The following is a 15,348-nucleotide window of genomic DNA, read 5'->3' as shown; positions in this document are numbered from 1 at the left end:
GCCTATTCTTGTCCGCAAAACTGAAAAGAATAGGACATGTTATATTTTTTTTTTTCCGGGCCCGCATCTTTTGTGGCCCCATTAAAGTGAATGGTTCCGCGCCACAAAAACTGCGGCTCGGATGCAGACGTGAACAACGGTCGTGTGCATGAGGCCTAAGAGTGGGTGATTTTCATCAGGAAGCCATTTTATGTTTTGTGCTGGAGGGTCTGTCTGCTCCGTTGGTTTTGTGGTTACCATGGTTAAGCAAACATAACCTGACCATCAACTGGCAAGCGAGACAGATTCTCGTTTGGAATGAATTTTGCATAGACAACTGTCTTAATACATCGTTCTCTGTGGTTACCACTAAAACTGTTCCCGCGTTTATTTCCGAATTTTCTGATGTATTTTCTGAGAGTGGTAACTAGGAGTATGGTACTCTTAGGCCATGTCTGGACTTCTGTGAGCTCAACCGTACTACCATCCGTGAGCCTTACACCCTTCCTTTAATTCCGGATTTGTTTAATCAGATTGCCAGTGCCAAGGTGTTCTCTGAATTGGGTCTGAGGGTGAAATATAATTTGGTAAGGGTTAAGGAGGGGGATGAATGCAAGACTTAAGGCGAACCTTTCACCTGCATTTCACTTAATAAACTATCAAAAGTACCTTATAGATCATCCTCATTGTGTTATCATACAGTCTTGTCCCGCTTTTCTGCCATGTATATGCATGAAAAAATCGCCTTATAAAGTACTCTTCTCCAGCTCCACAAGTCACGATAGAAGTCAAGGGGGTTGCCCTTCCCTCACTCCAGGCTGTAACTCCCCTGCCCTAACCCCGCCTCTATGCAGTCTAATTGACACCCGGCTCAGTCGCCGGGACCGCGCTTGTACAGGCGGCGCATGCGCCGTCGGCCTCAGTAGCAGCGCGGTCCCGTCTATCGCGTGGGATTTTGGTGGCCGGGGCTGCGCAAGTGTTTTAAGGACTATGTGTCGGCCTGTTGTATCTGTGCTCGTGCTAAGGTGACACATACTCTGATGTGACACATACTTCCAGATCCTATCCCGTCCAGACCTTGGACTCATTTGTCCATGGATTTACCGAATTCTGCGGGAAAAAACTTGATTCTGGTGGTAGTTGATCATTTTAGTAAGATGGTGCCTTTTATAGCCTTATGTGCTCTACCTAATGCCAAAACTCTTGCACAGGTGTTCATTGATAACATTGTGAAACTACATGGCATTCCCTTTGATTTGGTGTCTAATCGGGGGACTCTGTTTGTGTCCAGATTCTGGAAAGCATTCTGTACTCGACTGGGAGTACAATTGTCCTTTTCTTCTGCTTTTCATCCTCAGTCGAACAGACAGACTGAGTGCACTAATCAGAATCTGGAGACTTACTTAAGATGTTTTGTTTCGGAGAATCAGGAGGAGTGGTCTTCATTCTTGTTATCTGAGATTGCCATTAATAACCGTAAACACGAGTCCACTGATAAGTCACAGTTTTTTGGGGCATATGTGTTCCAGCCGCAGTTTGGTAAATTTTCTGGTTCCCAAACTTCCTGTATTCCTGATGAGGAAAGATTTTTCTTTTCTTTGTCTTCTATTTGGAGGAAAAGTCAAATGAACCTAAAAAAGATGGGCAACAAGTATAAACGTGTGGCTGACAGGAGACGTATGAATGGTCCGGACCTGAGAGTGGGCGATACTTTGTGGCTGTCAACAAAAAACATTAAGCTTAGGGCTCATGCACACAAACGTATTTTTCTTTTCCGCTTCAGTTCCGGGGTTTTTTGCAGAACCATATGCAGAACCATTCACTTCAATGGGTCCGCAAAAACAACGGAAGGTACTCAGTGTGCATTCCGTTTCCGTATTTCCGTTCTGCAAAAAAGTAGTGTATGTCCTATTATAGTCTGCAAATTACGGTCCGAGGCCTCATTCAAGTCAATGGGTCCGCAAAAAAAAAAAAACGGAATTCACACGGAACACATCTGTATTTTGCGGATCCATACTGTAGAAATGCTATGCCCAGCCCATATTGCTCATGTGTTTGGTGATTAATAAGTTAGTTTCCGCAGAAAACTCATCACATACGGAAACCATACGGATATGTTTTGTGGAATAATGGAACGAAAGAGGGACTTAATTCAGAGAAGAAAAAACCTCAGATACGGAACAACGGATCCGTGAAAAACGGACCGCAAAACAACAACGGTCGTGTGCATGAGCCCTTAGGGTACCTTATTGGAAGTTGGGCCCAAGATTTATTGGTCCATATGAGATCATTGCCATTGTTAACCCTGTAGCCTTCTGTCTTAAACTTCCTCAGGCCTTTGAAAATTCATAACGTATTTCATAAGTCGTTGTTGAAAAAAATTGTCTAACACGTTGAGCCATTCTCCTTGCTTCCCTCCCCTGTCCTGGTGGACAGTAATTTAGAATTTCAGATCAATAGAAATGTGGACTCCCGAGTTCTCCGTAGATCCCTCCAGTATCTCGTTTCACTGGAAAGGGTACGGACCAGAGAAGAGGATGTGGGTTACAGCGGCCAATGTTAATGCTAATAGTCTTGTGAAGGCCTTTCACAGAGCTCATCCTGATAGGGTGGGTCCTGGGTGCCCTGAGGTCACCAGTAGAAGGGAGAAGGGGGGGGGGGGGTACTGTCACGGTCCCATCTGTGACAGATTTTAGGAGATCATGGAGACTGGCAGAGCGTGGAGGAATCTAACAGCCTCTTTGGTTACTCTTTATTTAGTGTTTGTTTGTGACCTCATCCCATGTTTCCAGTGTAGCTTAGTACTCATTACTCTACCCTATTTAGTGTTGCCCCACCCTTCTAACTGTGCGGTAGATAGCTTCATTTGGGTTTAGCTTAGCTGGTGTGAGGTCGTCTCTGGTGTTCCTGCTCGTCCATCACTGCCAGAAGTTAAATGTTACGTTTGTGTTCTGTTTTCCATTCCTTGCTTGTTGTTACTAGGCCTCAGGGAGACGCCTGTTCCTTCATCAGGGAAGGAATGGGTTGCCTCAGCCCTGACAATATTCTTAGGGATCTCTAGGGTCCCAGGTTACAGGATATGAGCATTTCTACCTTCAAGGGGTGCCCATACGGTCTGGTTAGGGTTACTAGGAGGTGACCTTTTCCTGTCCCTAGCGTTAAGGCCTAGTGGCTTTCCCTTTTCCTCCTGGTTGTCAGTTTAGTGTTTCCTCCTATACCTCATTCGTGACTATCTGAGGTAGCTGGACAGTGTTTAATACCAGTCATACATTTTTCTGCAGCAGCAGTACAGGACTCTACTTTATAGGACCTTTCCCTTAGGGCTCATGTACTCGTATGTGTGCCGGCAGTGCCCGTGTTGGGGCCACAAACAGCAGGTCTGCAATATACAGATACCGTCCGTGTGCGCATCGGATGCAGACACATTGACTTAAACGGCTCTGCAATCCGGAAGGTGCTGTCTACGGGAGCACTACGGAGTGCTTCCATGGGTTTTCTGTCCGTACCGCTGCACTGCAAAAAAAAATTTCATGCACTATTTTTTTTCCAGTGCGGATTGTCGGGCAGACAGCGGGCACATAGTTGGTGCGCGTGCATTGTGGCCAGCACATGTTTGAGTGCATGAGCACTTACCCAGTCTTCGAGAAAGAACCTCCAGTTTACCAGCATGTTACATCTTGGCCATCAACTATTTAGAAATGCTTCTGTGTGTTGAGCAGGAACATCAAAATAAAGGAGGAGATAAATAGATGACGCATTTAAGATGTAGGATCCCTTTTGTTTTCAGATAGCTTCTCTTTGGAAATGGAAGCATTTTACTAACACACATGCAGGAATTTGGAGAATCCAGCCTGTCCGACATGTTATTTCATTCCTAGTGAGTATCATAATTGGCTCTATGTTAGCCTCTGTTCACACAATTGTCTTTGCTCCTGTTATCACCAGAGCCATAACCATTGTGACAAATCCATTGAGTAAATCATCTATTAGGTTTCCTTAGTTCAGGTAAAAATTGTGCAACAACTTGCACTATTCTGGCTCTCTCATGTCTGAAACCGAAACCTGGCAAAATTAATCTTAATGGTCGTGTGAACAGAGCCTGACACTGTCCACACTTATGGCAAGGTTTTCTTATAGTGATCACACAGTGTGGAATCTCTTTATTGCCAATGCCTATAACTCTTCTAGCAACACGTCAATTCTGAGTTATTGCAGTACTTTAGTAGCACCAATTAAGACTATTGCTTATGAACCATGGGAATTATAGTCAATTACTGCATATTTTTAATTTCAGAATTCTGTCATTAAACTTTTTGCTCTGCGTTTCTTACAAATGTGAAAAGCTTTTTTTTATGACATAAAATGTCTATTTAATAAGAGAAGCAGGTGTATGCCACAACATTCTCTGATTAGAGACTACTCTGTTTAAAATTCAGATTCATAACTCATACCCCAAACCTCTCAGTAGACTAATAATATAGAATTTGATGCTGTGAACTCTACATAAGAAAAAAAAATACAAAAAGCATTTGCAGTCATGCATTAGACAGCTTTCAGTTACGTTGCTCCACTTACCGTCTATACACCTTCCCAATGCTGCTCGCTGATAACAGCTGCTCATTACAGGTTACAGTATTGACAAGTGTTTTTACCTTTTTCCTTCAAAAGGTCAAACCATAACTTCACAAAATGGCAAAAAAAAAAAAAGTAAACGCACACAATTTTCTGAAGTACTTTAATTTGATAGAAGCGTGCATGCACCATAAAAGTGAAACACCTACACACTTTTTTTTTATTATTTCAATCGTTTTTATTGAATTTTACACGTATATAATGCTTATATAAGCAAAAACAAAACAGATTTTCAGATATTCCAAGTAAAAGAAAGAATACATAATGTCAATGGTAAAAATAGACATTTGGAGATCTTGTAGAGATAAATCATCCTATCTGCAACTGTGAATGATATTCCTGTCATGTAGGAAAATACTGGGAATCAATATAAAAGGTAATAAACAAAACAGTTGAACAGTCAAAACAAGTCTACTGGTCACAGAGGGTGTCTTGGTTTTGATTTGGTACAGTGTGTGCTGAGGATGTTATAGGCATAAAATTGAGCCAAGCCTGCCAGTGATGGTTACATTTTTCAAGACTGTGGTCTTTGATGGCCATCATTTTTTCATATAGACAGTTTTATTGCACCCGTTTGATAGTTTCTGACATGGTCAGGACTTCGGCTGATTTCCAACACCTAGTAGTGTTGGTCTTAGTGACAATGAATAGATGAGCTATCGGGATCCTGTAAGGCCTTGCAATATCTTGCATATCCATGAATAGGAGGGCCCAGTACGGTGAAGGTTCGAGGAGTAGGCCGCAGAATCTTGAGTCCAGACCAAAGACACTGTCCCATAAGTTTGTTAGTATGCGACAAGACCATACTATGTGCAGAAGCGTACCTTTAGCTCAGAATTTGCGCCAGCATAAATGGGATGTTCCAGGGAATATCTTGCTAAACCTGTCAGGGGTTAAATACCACCTCAGGCAAGTTTTGATAGCTGCTTCCCTAGGGCCCCAAGCACTCTGCTCAACACCGTAACCACCCCAGACCTCACGAAACGCTGCAGCTTGTTTGGAGTCTCGCCATCCTCCACCCACGCTGGACCCAAGACCGGGCTTCAGCTTCCAATGGGTGAACCTCTCCTAAATCCAGAGAGCATGAACCAGGAACAAGCTCTTACAAGATAAATCTCAAAGCTGGTGTCTAGCTGGTTGCAGTAATTGAGATATTCAAGTCTGTCCCATGCTAAAAAAAAGGGCGGTGTAACGGATTTCCTAGCACCCCGACTGGGTACCTCCGTTGATGGATGCTCCTAGTGCTTCCCGAGGGCCCCAAGCACTCCGCTCAACACCGTAACCAACCCAGACCCCACGAAACGCTGCAGCTTGTTTGGAGTCTCGCCATCCTCCACCCACGCTGGACCCAAGACCGGGCTTCAGCTTCCAATGGGTGAACCTCTCCTAAATCCAGAGAGCATGAACCAGGAACAAGCTCTTACAAGAGCTTATACTCAGGGGAGTATTGTGATATAGCAATCCTCAAGAGTGTAGTTATCCCATCCCCCAAACATGAGCCAAGACTTCATGAAGGGGTAAAGCGGATCTCTCTAATGAGCACAAAGGCATTTCTTATTTACAGTTTTCCCCACAAGGTTACCACCCACGTGGATATTTTAGAGTACAGGACACAGTCACAACAGCCAATCCACACAGTATTGTACACTCCCAGCTAATGTACACCCCACCTCCCCGCATGTGATGCAATTAACAAAATACAATGGGCATAGTCTGTGACGCAATCAACAAATACAATGGGCATTGACTGTGACATAATTACCAAACACAATTAACTTAATCACTCACAGGCAGAAAACTTTTTTTTCTTATCTGGGCGAAAAACATATCCAAAAATCACCCAGATCCGAGCAGGGGTTCCAGAATTCCATGGAAGTCATATTTGACCGACCGCAAGCATGGCTTTCCTGCCCAAAACAGTTCCACAGATTTAGGCTGTGCAGCCGATCTTCTCTGCCATAATCCTGAGGCAAGAGGTTGTCAAACTGGCCCCTCCAAAACACAGTGGTGAGGTTATTTTCGCCACAGGGGGTAGATTTTTGAAAGGATGATTTGTCACCCAAACTCATATATATCTGTTTAAGGCCTGGGGCTTTCATGGATATGCGAGTGCAGGAGTGGCCAACCTTACAGACACATAGAGCCAGGAAAAAAAAAAAGTATGACTGCCAGGAACCACAAGCTATACATGTATGCGTGCACACGACAGTATTACTGCAATTGAGTATCAAACATTTAAAAGTGCATTTAAACCACCTTTCCTACCTGTAATGTAGACAGCTTTAGTGAGACTTCTGGCAATCTTTGGTTTTCACAATGTGTTTCAAGATTTCTCAGATGACCGCCCCCCCTCCATGCTCAGATGACTGCCCCCCCCTTCATGCTCAGATGACTGCCCCTCCCCATGCTCAGATGACTGCCCCTCCCCATGCTCAGATGACTGCCCCTCCCCATGCTCAGATGACTGCCCCTCCCCATGCTCAGATGACTGCCCCTCCCCATGCTCAGATGACTGCCCCTCCCCATGCTCAGATGACTGCCCCTCCCCATGCTCAGATGACTGCCCCTCCCCATGCTCAGATGACTGCCCCTCCCCATGCTCAGATGACTACCCCTCCCCATGCTCAGATGACTACCCCTCCCCATGCTCAGATGACTGCCCCTCCCCATGCTCAGATGACTGCCCCCCCATCTTGCTCAGATGACTGCCCCCCCATCTTGCTCAGATGACTGCCCCCCCATCTTGCTCAGATGACTGCCCCCCCATGCTGCTCAGATGACTGCCCCCCCATGCTGCTCAGATGACTGCCCCCCCATGCTGCTCAGATGACTGCCCCCCCATGCTGCTCAGATGACTGCCCCCCCCATGCTGCTCAGATGACTGCCCCCCCCATGCTGCTCAGATGACTGCCCCCCCCATGCTGCTCAGATGACTGCCCCCCCATGCTGCTCAGATGACTGCCCCCCCATGCTGCTCAGATGACTGCCCCCCCATGCTGCTCAGATGACTGCCCCCCCCATGCTGCTCAGATGACTGCCCCCCCCATGCTGCTCAGATGACTGCCCCCCCATGCTGCTCAGATGACTGCCCCCCCCATGCTGCTCAGATGACTGCCCCCCCATGCTGCTCAGATGACTGCCCCCCCCCATGCTGCTCAGATGACTGCCTCCCCATGCTGCTCAGATGACTGCCTCCCCATGCTGCTCAGATGACTGCCTCCCCATGCTGCTCAGATGACTGCCTCCCCATGCTGCTCAGATGACTGCCTCCCCATGCTGCTCAGATGACTGCCTCCCCATGCTGCTCAGATGACTGCCTCCCCATGCTGCTCAGATGACTGCCCCCCCCATGCTGCTCAGATGACTGCCCCCCCCATGCTCAGACGACTGCCCCCCCCCCCCCCATGCTCAGACGACCCCCACCCCCATGTGTATGTGTGTGGGGGTGATTTGACATAGGGGAGATGTGAGCATGGGGTGTCTGATTTTTGGCGTCTTATGTGAGCACTGGGGAGGCTTATTTTGTGGGTCTGATGAGGATTTGGGGGTCTTATCTGAGCTCATACTACCCCCGTGTCAGATAAGACCCCCATGATCAGTACTTTAGTATAAAAAAAAACTGTAGAAGGCTTATCCTACCTCTGCTGCCACTGCTCTTAGGACTGTGGCACCCTCTCCACAGAGACCTGATGTGCACAGCGTTAGGTCAGAGCGCTGGCCTCCATGTATTAAGGGGGGGGGGGGGGTGCACTGCGCCACCAATGACAACCTTTAATACAGATACAGGAGGCGGCAGAATCACATAGCCGACACCTGGCCTCTATGACGGCGCTGCAATACCTGGCAGTTGGCACCTAAGGGGTTAACTGCCGCGGATCTCGGCTACCTCTCATAGAGGTCGGGTGCGGGCTATATGATTCTGCAGCCAGCACCCGCCTCCTGTATTTGAATAAATGAGTGAGTTAACTTTATTGGTGACAGTGTCCACAGCCCCCCTCCTCTTCCCCTCTATGTTCTCATTGGTGGCAGCAGCACAGGGGGGAGAGGGTGACTGCTTCCTGTGCTGCTGATATTTTGATACCTGCGAGCGACATCCCTAGTACATGAATAGCTGGCCCGCTCCCCTTTGAGCTGCATATGTAGAGGAGAGCGCGCTCCTCTGCGAGCCGCAAATGAAGGTGCGAGGAGCCACGGGTTGGCCACCCCTGTTCTAGTGGATCCCCATAGCTCAAACAATTACACAAGGGTTATGTGATTGTAACAGATGTCAGACTTGTTTTTGTAAAAGTCCGTCTGGGGAAAACTAAACTCTTGCTGAAGATCTGTAAAGGACTTAAAGGGATTCTGTCACCTCCCCTCAGCCAAAAAACGATTTTAAAGCAGCCATGAAGCACAGCTTACCTGGATTAGGCTGTGCTCTTTTATCTTGAAATCCGTCCAGCAGTTACTGCAAAAAACGACTTTGATTGATATGTAAATGTGTCCTGAAGGTGCCCAGAGGGGCGTTTTTTTCTTCTTAGAGAGCCCAGTACCGCCCCTCTTTCAGTGCCCAGCCCGCCTTCCTTGTACTGTCTAACCGCCGCCCACAGCCTCTCCTCCCCCTCCCTCACGCCGAACGAACTTTCGCACAGGCGCAGTAACCACTGAGGGCTGCGCCTGTGCGATCAGCAGGAGACTGAGGGCAGCAGCTTCATCTTCGTCACTGGGCATGCGCCGAGCCCAGTGACGTTCGATGCTCGCTCTTCCCTCAGTCAGCAGGGAAGAGCGAGCATCGGACGTCACTGGGCCCGGCGCATGCCCAGTGACGAAGATGAAGCTGCTGCCCTCAGTCTCCTGCTGATCGCACAGGCGCAGCCCTCAGTGGGTACTGCGCCTGTGCGAAAGTTCGTTCGGTGTGAGGGAGGGGGAGGAGAGGGAGGAGAGGCTGTGGCAGGCTGTGGGCGGCGGTTAGACAGTACAAGGAAGGCGGGCTGGGCTCTCTAAGAAGAAAAAAACGCCCCTCTGGGCACCTTCAGGACACATTTACATATCAATCAGTCGTTTTTTGCAGTAACTGCTGGACGGATTTCAAGATAAAAGAGCACAGCCTAATCCAGGTAAGCTGTGCTTCATGGCTGCTTTAAAATAGTTTTTTGGCTTAGGGGAGGTGACAGAATCCCTTTAATTTGCCCTTTGCTATACAGTTGTGAAGACCTTGTGATCTCCAGGAGAAGAGATCCATATCGGGAAGTTTAATCTCTAATAATTGTAAGGGAGATATAATTGATACACCGATAGTTACAGGAGCGCTTTTGTGGGGGATGTGTTCAAGTAGTCGATTAGTAGAGTTTGAAGATGTTTTGAGTGGGCCAAGGAGGATTCTATTTGAATCCATGGAATAGAAGTTAGAAGTACCCCCATCCCACAAACTAAAAAGGAGGTTGACTTATGTTGCCAAAAAATAATCTGTCAGATTCGGTAGTCCCAACCCACCTCCTTGTTTAGCTTTATTTAATGAGGAGGAGGATATTTGCGGTTTATGCCATGCCCAGACAAAGGAGTTGAGAAGGCCTTGTGCTTTTGTAAAGAAGTGGAAAGTTAATGGGGACTGTGCAGAAAATGAATAAGAACTTGGCTAGAGTCATCATTTGAAAGGTAGCAATACGGCCTACCCATGAAACTTCAGCTCTGCCATAGGAAGATATATCTTCTTTGATGGTATTTAAAAGAGGGAGGTAATTGTTCTGAAAAGATAGGGGAATAGATGATGTTAGGTTAATAAGCCTAGTGGGAATTTTGACTTTAATTCTAGTATTTGTTGGGAAGGGATATTAAAGGGAAGGAGTTGGGACTTATTTTCATTAATTTTGTAATGAGATAAACGCCTAAATTCTTCCATAAGTGATAGGGCAGCTTCTAATGATGTGTGGAGAGAGGAGAAGAATAGAAGTATATCTGCATATAATAATATGCAGTGTTGTTTGTTATTAAACTTGACACTCGCAATATCAGGGTGTTGTCTGATAGCTTGAGTCAGGGGTTCAATGGCTAAAACAAAAATGAGAGGGGACAATGGGCAACCCTGACGGGTTCCATTGGAAATTGGCGACAGAGATGACACCGCTCCATTTACAAAAACTCTCGCTGTAGGGACTGAATACAAGGCTTTAATAGCTGTGATTAGAGTATTTCCTAAGCCTAATCGTTCCAGGACCGAGAAGACATAGGACCAATTTAAGTGGTCAAACGCCTTCTCAGCGTCCAGCGTAATCAAAAACGCAGGGCTCTTTTGACACACAATGTGGTCAAGGATGTTCAGCACCCTTCTCGTGTTGTCCGTAAGCTGCCTTTCCCTAACAAACCCCACTTGATTTATACCCACTAGTGTTGGGAGGATTTTTGAGAGTCTATTCGCACAACGTGCCTTAGCATAAATCTTTATATCTGTATTCAAGAGGGAAATGGGTCTGAAATGTTGGGGTTTATCTTGTGTCTTGCCAGGCTTGGGTAAGGTCACAATGGTGACAGATAACATTTGTGGTGGAAATGCACCCTCTTAAAATGCCTCTGTAAACATTGATGTTATATGGGGTAATAAACAGGGGGTAAAGGCTTTATAATAAGCATTAGATTATCCATCAGGGCCAGGGGACTTAATTTGAGATATTTCTGTTGATGTGAAGGGAAGCAATATCGAATTTTGTTGTTGTACCTTTAATGTGGGGAGGTTAAGGGAGGACAAAAATGAGTTTATCTCCTGTGGGGGTGGCCTGATAGTTTTGCTGGAATCTTTTCAGGTTATATAGGGATGAAAAATACTCAATGAGTTGATTGGCTATGTCTTTAGGATTATATAATTTACTTAGGTTATCTGAGTGTAATAATAAGGGGATTCTGGATTTGGCAAATTTCTTTTTAATCTGACTGGCTAGTAATTCCCCAGCTTTATTATTCTGGGAATAGTAACGGGATTTTACTGAGAGGAGTTGTTTTTAATAGCGATGGAGTAGGCAATCTTTGAGTTGCGATCTCAAGGAGTTAAATATGTGCCTTACGTTCTTCAGTAAAGGTGTTTTTTTTTTTGTTTTTTTTCAGAGCCTCTAATAGAATCCAATTGTTGCTCCCTTTCCTTTCCCGCTCAGTGTCCCAACTTAATAAAAATACCCCTTTTATAAAAGCTTTGTGAGCATTCCATAGGCTGAATGAGCTAGACACAGAACCGGTATTTAAAGAAAAATACTCTGATAATTATTTTTGTAGAGCACGGTTATGAATGGGGTTGGATATAATAGTCGTTACAAGGCCACAGAGTATCTCTGACATTATATGTTTCTGTAATAGATAAGGAAATAGCGGCTTGATCTGACCATTTAATAGTTTCAATGGTAGAGTGAGAGGCTAGCTGTAACAGAGATATGCCTAGGAGAAATAAGTCTATGCAAGAGTATGTATTGTGTACGGAGGAGAAAAAGGAGAAATCATGCTCTTGGAGGTGGTGAATCCTCCATATATCATAAAATTCTTCTCTGTGCAACAGAGGACCCAGGACTGCATTGTGGGCCCTAGAGGGAGCTGTAGAGTTCAATGCTGCTTCTGGAACCATATTAAAGTCATCACAAAGTAATACATGGCCCTGTTTTATTTAATTCATTTTTGCTAGGAGTTTGTTAAAAAATCGCATCTGGTGTTTGCTGGTGGCATAAACTGCTACCATAGTATAAATGATGCTATTTACACTAGGGTTGTTGCGGGTATTGAAATTTCGATACCCAATCGATACTTTTGTCCCCGTATCGATACGATACCGGGATTTCAATTTTTCTCGATACTGGCCTGTGCTGCTGCGCAGTCTAGTATCACAGAACATGAGCGCGCTGCTGTCAGCGCGCTCATGTTTCCTCAGCAGCACAGGGGAGAAGGAAGCAGTCCTCCCTCCCCCTGTGCTGCTGTCGCAGCCACCAGTGAGGAGAGAGGGTCGGAAGAGGGGCGGGCGCACTGCGCAACCAATGATAGGACGACCTTTTTTATGGGTTCGGACAAGGTTAAGTTAGCAGGACATACAGGAGGCAGGTGCCGGCAGCAGAATCGCATTGCCGGCACCCTGCCTCTGACAGGGAGCTGCCATCAGCTGCAGTTAACCCCTCAGGTGCGGCACCTGAGGGGTTAACTGCCGCTGATCTGCTGCCAGTGCCCGCCTCCTGTATTAAAGGTTAATTATCATTGGTGGTGCAGTGTGCCCCCCCAGTATTAAAATAATTGATGGCAGTGGCCAGAGAGTCCCCTCACCTTCTCTCATTGATGGTGCAGTGGCAGCTTCTGATCGGAGCCCCAGCAGTGTAATCCTGGGGCTCCGATCAGTTGCCAGGACGCTACCATAGTATGCTCCCTGCTGCTGTGTGCACAGAGCAGCAGGGAAAGTGTAAAGTCCGAGGGGATCAGAAACTTTAGTATTCTGAAAATATATATTTCTCTCCCCCCTGCACCCCTGAATGATTTTATGCCGGCGGGAGGTGCAGGGGGGGTTGCGGGAGGTGCAGCAGGCGGGATCGCGATCCCCCGCCTGCCTCCCCTTGAATAATCATTGGTGGCCAGTGGGTATACCAGGGTGTCAGCACATTGCTGACACTCTGGTATAAATGGCTGACATCTGTGATGCGATGTCAGCCGTTTAACCCTTTCCATACCACGTTCCGTACAGACCGCTGTATGGAAGGGATTAACAGTCAGGGAGATCCCTCCCTCTCCCATCGGGGGGGCTGCTGTGCCTTTGCAGCCCCCCGATGGGAGAGGGAGGGAGCCCCCAGACAGCTCCCCTCCTTACCTTTCCCCGTCTGCTGGGGAAGGTTCCCTTGGCAACAGGACGCCTTCTCAGGCATCCTGCTGTCCATGGTGCTGGACAGATCTGTGCTAAAGGCATAGATCTGTTCAAAGTGTAAGTAAAATACAGTACAATACACTATATAGTGTACTGTATTATACAGACATCAGACCCACTGGATCTTCAAGAACCAAGTGGCTCTGGGTCAAAAAAAAAGTGAAAAAAAGCACATTTATCACTGATTAAAAATGAAAACAATAAAATTGTAATCTGTGATCTATAAAACGGTCATGTTACTTTATCCAAACGGTGAACACCGTATAAATAAAAAACTATGATGAAATTGAAATTTTGCTCACCTTACTTCCCCAAAAAGGTAATAAAAGTGATAAAAAAAAATTTATGTACGCCAAAATAGTACCAATCAAACGGTCACCTCATCCCGCAAAAAATGAGACCTACCTAAGATAATCGCTCAAAAACTGAAAAAACTATGGCTCTCAGAATATGGAGACACTAAAACTTTTTTTTTGTTTCTAAAATAATATAATTGTGTAAAACTTACAAAAATAAAAATACAAAAGTATACAAATTAGGTATCGCCGCCTCCGTAATAACCTGCTCTATAAAAATATCACATGACCTAACCCCTCAGGAGAATACTGTAAAAAAAAAAAGTGTAATAGCAAGCGATCAAAAAGTCATACGCACCCAAAAATAGTGCCAATCAAACCGTCATCTCATCCCGCAAAAATCATACCCTACCCAAGATATTTGCCCAAAAACTGAAAAAACTATGGCTCTCAGACTATGGAGACACTGAAACATGATTATTATTTTTTTTGTTTCAAAAATGAAATCATTGTATTAAACTTGCATAAATAAAAAAAAATGTATACATGTTAGGTATCGCCGCATCCATGACAACCTGCTCTATCAAAATATTCAATCATCTAACCTGTCAGATGAATGTTGAAAATAACAAAAAATAAAAACTGTGCCAAAACAGCTATTTCTTGTTACCTTGCCTCACAAAAAGTGTAATATAGAGCAACCAAAAATCATAAGTACCCTAAACTAGTACCAGCAATACTGCCACCCGTAGTTTCTAAAATGGGGTCAATTTTTTGGAGTTTCTACCCCAGGGGTGCATCAGGAGGGCTTCAAATGGGACATGGTGTAAAAAAAAAAAAACGGTCCAGCAAAATCTGCCTTCAAAAACCGTATGGCATTCCTTTCCCTCTGCACCCTGCCATGTGCCCGTTCAGCGGTTTACGACCACATATGGGGTGTTTCTGTAAACTACAGAATCGGGGCAATAAATATAGCATTTTGTTTGGCTGTTAACCCTTGCTTTGTTACTGGAAAAAAATGGATTAAAATGGAAAATTTGCCAAAAAAATCTAAATTCTGAAATTTTATCACCATTTGCCATTAACTCTTGTGGAACACCTAAAGGGTTAACAACGTTTGTAAAATCAGTTTTGAATACCTTGAGGGGTGTAGTTTCTAGAATGGGGTATTTTTGGGTGGTTTCTATTATGTAAGCCTCTCAAAGTGACTTCAGACCTGAACTGGTCCCTAAAAAGTGGGTTTTTGAAAATTTCTGAAAAATTTCAAGATTTGCTTCTAAACTTCTAAGCCTTGTAATATTCCCCAAAAATAAAATATCATTCCCAAATTGATCCAAACATGAAGTAGACATATGGGGAATGTAAAGTAATAACTATTTTTGGAGGTATTACTGTGTATTAGGCTACTTTCACACTAGCGTTCGGGCGGATCCGTTCTGAACGGATCCGCCCATAATAATGCAGACGGAGGCTCCGTTCAGAACGGATCCGTCTGCATTATATTAGCTAAAAAAAGCTAAGTGTGAAAATAGCCTGGGACGGATCCGTCCAGACTTTCAATGTAAAGTCAATGGGGGACGGATCCGC

The 15,348-nt window shown here is 45.3% G+C and overlaps 1 protein-coding gene across 1 annotated transcript in view; it reads left to right on the top strand.

Moving 5' to 3' along the window:
• The window catches only part of DROSHA (drosha ribonuclease III), a 305,757-nt gene that overhangs the window by 206,887 nt on the left and 83,522 nt on the right, over positions 1-15,348 (top strand). The window lies entirely within an intron of this gene.

This window comes from Bufo gargarizans, chromosome 5 (genome assembly GCF_014858855.1).
Source record: "Bufo gargarizans isolate SCDJY-AF-19 chromosome 5, ASM1485885v1, whole genome shotgun sequence".
Taxonomy (NCBI): domain Eukaryota; kingdom Metazoa; phylum Chordata; class Amphibia; order Anura; family Bufonidae; genus Bufo; species Bufo gargarizans.
This window is presented reverse-complemented; position numbering and strand designations above follow the sequence as displayed.